We start from the raw sequence: 4,149 nt of genomic DNA, 5'->3' as shown, positions 1-4,149 counted from the left end.
TAGCCTTCAGCTACATTTGCTACGACCTAGCAAGGCGCCGTATTCAATTGATAATTAATATTATGAAGAATGTATCATCAAGAGAGATGTTCTACAATTGTGGATTAAAGTTAAGTATTACATCATCTACGTACCTTATTGACAATTCTCAAGATATTGTCCTGTTCCAGACCTCACGCCAGTCAGCGTGTAATTAAACGCGTGCATTTCGGCCTCCTCTAGAAAAACAATGTTGGCTCTTCTGCCAACACTACAAGCCATATGTTTGTGACTATTACAGCGCCGCTTATCACAAAGCGAAAAAAGCGGTCCATCTAAAACATTCATATTTCTTTACGTACTACACGAATATGTAATAAAAAATTGGGATTCCTATTAAAAAAAAAAAAAGTTGATATCCATTTGACCTATGGCAGCGCTATCTAGCGGGCTAACCATAGCGCCATCTAGTTTCCCCCTTCAAGCTAGACAAGTTTCGTTCTTTGTAGTTTTTTTGTTTGACGCTTATTTCGTGAGATATTTGGACGGCCACGGTCAATGGACCACCCTGTATATACATGTATAAAAAACGGTTAGCGTCCGCGCTGTGGTAGAGAGTCGTAGGCGGGGCGGCTGTTCGAATCCCGCTAACACTTCTGTTTTAAGAAGTTTGTTTGCGTGGCCATCCTCCGCAGCAAGCACAAAAATATTAGTTTTGTAAGTAAAAACTGCGTTTTCTTGCTGTATGATGATCTAAAACCAACACATATCAAAACAAAACTGTATCGTTCTAGATCCCACGGAAAACGCCTTAGAGTAAAAAAAAAAAAAAAAAAAAAAAAAAAAAAAAAAAAAAAAAAAATTGTGGATGGCGTCTTGCAGAAATAAATTAAAGCGCAGCAAGAAAAGGCGGTTTTTATTTACAAATCAAATACTTCTTCTTTAGCCTATATTTTTTTCATCACTGGCCACATTATTTAAGTTATATGACAGCTGAGAGGTAACATAATGAAAATACCCACGTGCATTTTAATGAAGTTGTAGCGAATTTCACATTTTATTTGACTATTTTCTATTTGTAATTAAATTTCCAGAGACGAGGGACAGGCTTCCAAAGCCCATGTCAAATCTCGCTAAATAATGACGCGAATGACGTTTTTCACATACAGTAATATAGGGATAAGAGTGTGCCCGACCACAAGAGTAATTTTCGATTACTCGGATGTGCTCCCGTCATCACACGCTACCGGCTTGTGTTTGTTATACTGACGTGGAAAACATTAATTGAAACTTCTTCCAACTACACGTTTTTTCAGTGTATTATCTTAGGAATGTTATATAAATTAAATAACATGAACAGTGATGGAAGAAAAAATCAGTTTGAGCGGGAATCGACCCGTCGCCTCAAACTCATTCGTCTTACGTTGCTCGATGGTTAATTACTTTTTTTTTTCATTTTGTTAGTTCTTATTCTTTGTGTTTGGTCGAAGCGGACATCACATGACATCCGTCGAAGTTCGTTGTTGATCATTACAGGGGCAGTGTGTGATCTGTGCTTTTACCAGTGGGGAGGATGTCTTAGGGGGTTAATAAAATTATATACGTTACTAGCTTGGACCGTGGCGTTACCCGTGGTTAAACAGTTATTTATAAATAGATGTTAATGCCGAAACTCACTATTCACGCGTATGTACTATCAGAAAAGCCATCCCTTGTTATATCTTTAAAAGTACATTATAGGTGAAGCTTATTTACAAAATCATCTACATACAGATATACGAGGGGAATTCAAAAAGTAAAGGCACATTTGTGAAAAGCTGTACTTATTCTGATGATAGAAAACTGAAACATGCGTTATTTTTCTACGTAACCTCCCTGGACTTCAATGCAGTTTTTCCGACGTTTTACGAGTTTTTTTATTTCATCAGAAAATACGATCATCAGTTGCATCTGTAACCAATTTTGCACCGCAGAAATGACGCCTTCATCGCTTTCAAATCTTCTTCCCTGTAGTGCTTCCGTTAAGGGTCCAAACATGTGAAAATCGGTTGGAGCCAGGTCTGGACTGTATGGTGGGTGTTCCAGCACCTCGAATCTCAACTCCTTTATTGCGTCGGCTGTCCGTTCGGCAGGATGTGGGCGAGCGTTATCTTGCTGCAGGATGACACCCCTTCGCAGTTTTCCACGACGTTTGGATCTGATTGCAGGTTTTAGTTTCGTACGCAACACATCACATCCACCATACAATACAGACCTGGCTCTAAAGCCTCGTTTACGCTGGGGCGGCGTCTTGCAACATTGTGGCATGCTACGGAAATGTGGCGTGCGTCGTCTTGTCGTTTAGTTCTAAATGTTTTGAATTGCTTACCTACTACATAACACTTTTTCAAAGTTAATAACCGAGCATAATAATAGTATTAATAGTAAGACTGTATTAAGAACTTTCAGTGCTCGGCTCCACAAATTTAAATTATCTGTAAAGTTTTACTCCAGTGCGTGGGAAATAAACATCCCAGGTTGGGATGCATAAACTAAAACCATGCTAAGGGGGGGGGGGGGGAAATCTCCCCCCCCCCCCCTGCAAATCGCACACTGTACTGAGGGTAGCTCAACCGTCTGACGGAACACACTGAGCTACCGTAACGGTCGTTTGATCATAAACTCTGTCTGATACCTACGCGCAGATATATAAGGCACATAATAGACGCGTAAAACTTCTCTTGCAATTTTCTTGGAATTTCGAAAGTAGTGCACCTTGCTACTTGTCACATAGTGTTGTTTTAATGGCCTACTAAAGGTGCACAAAGTTTGAAGTAAATCTGTGATCCCAACACATGGCCTCCCCTTGTTAAGTGAAAAAACGAACAGTTTCGGGCTTCCGATGCAATGCAGTTCGTATTTCGCCGTTCACTGCTTACAAGGGAACCTCCCCATCGCACCCCCCTCAGATTTAGTTATAAGTTGACGCAGTGGATAGGCCTTGAAAAACTGAACACAGATCAATTGAGAAAACAGGAAGAAGTTGTGTGGAACTATGAAAAAATAAGCAAAATATACAAACTGAGTAGTTCATGGGAAGATATGTAACATTAAGGACACTAGGAACGCAGGAGCGCCGTGGTCTCGTGGCAACGTGAGCAGCTACGGAGAGGATAGTAATAACACAACATTATTTTACAATGAATAGAGCACATCCTCAACTCAAAACATCTACAAAAATAATAACAATAATAATACCATAACTAGTAATAAGTAAAATTCCATAAAATAACTTTGTTTTCTTATATACTAATTATTCTCTGTAAATAACTAGATCGTACAATCAAATCTTACTCCATATTCACTCCGCCATACGTATAAATGTAGCGTACAAAGGCTCAGAAACGCTAAATTGCTAAACTACAACAATAAACGGTGCAAGAACCAACTAAAAAACCTCTGACTGACAGACTTTCGAAAAATATTAAAAAAATTAAAAAAACAAAAAAAATACCAAATGAAATAATTACCTGGACAGTACAGTAACAGAAAAATAAAAGCAAAGAATGGATTGTCTCGTCTTTACAAGTAAAATGTAAACTGTATTTTGTAAAACGAAATTGTTATTTTGTAAATAAAAGTCTATATACGATAAAAAAAAAAAGAACGGAAGGTCCTTGGTTTAAATCTTCCGTCGAGTGAAAAAGTTTAACTTTTTATTTTCAGTTTATGTGACAAACTCTTATGTTTTCATCACTTTTTTGGGAGTGATTATCACATCCACAAGCAAACCTAAATCGGGCAAGGTAGAAGAATATTTTTACCCATTCGCCAAGTGTACAAGTTAGGTGGGTCGACAACATATTCCTGTCATGTGACGCACATGCCGTCACCAGTGTCGTATAGAATATATCAGATGTGTTTTCCTGTGGAGGAATCGGTTGACCTATGACCTTACGATCAAATGTTTTCTGTTCCCATTGGAGAGGCACGTCCTTTCGTCTACTAATCGCACGGTTTTGCGATGCGGTCGCAAAACGCAGACACTAAACTTATTACAGTGAACAGAGATGTCAATGAACGAACGGACAGATAATAACTATGCGAAAATAAAGAAAGTAAAATTTTCAGTCGAGGGAAGACTTGAACCAAGGACCTCTTGTTACGCAGCTGCTCACGCTACCACGGCGC

This window comes from Schistocerca americana, chromosome 11, assembly GCF_021461395.2.
Source record: "Schistocerca americana isolate TAMUIC-IGC-003095 chromosome 11, iqSchAmer2.1, whole genome shotgun sequence".
Classification (NCBI taxonomy): domain Eukaryota; kingdom Metazoa; phylum Arthropoda; class Insecta; order Orthoptera; family Acrididae; genus Schistocerca; species Schistocerca americana.
The sequence above is the reverse complement of the archived record's forward strand: the minus strand, read 5'-3'. Positions refer to the sequence as shown.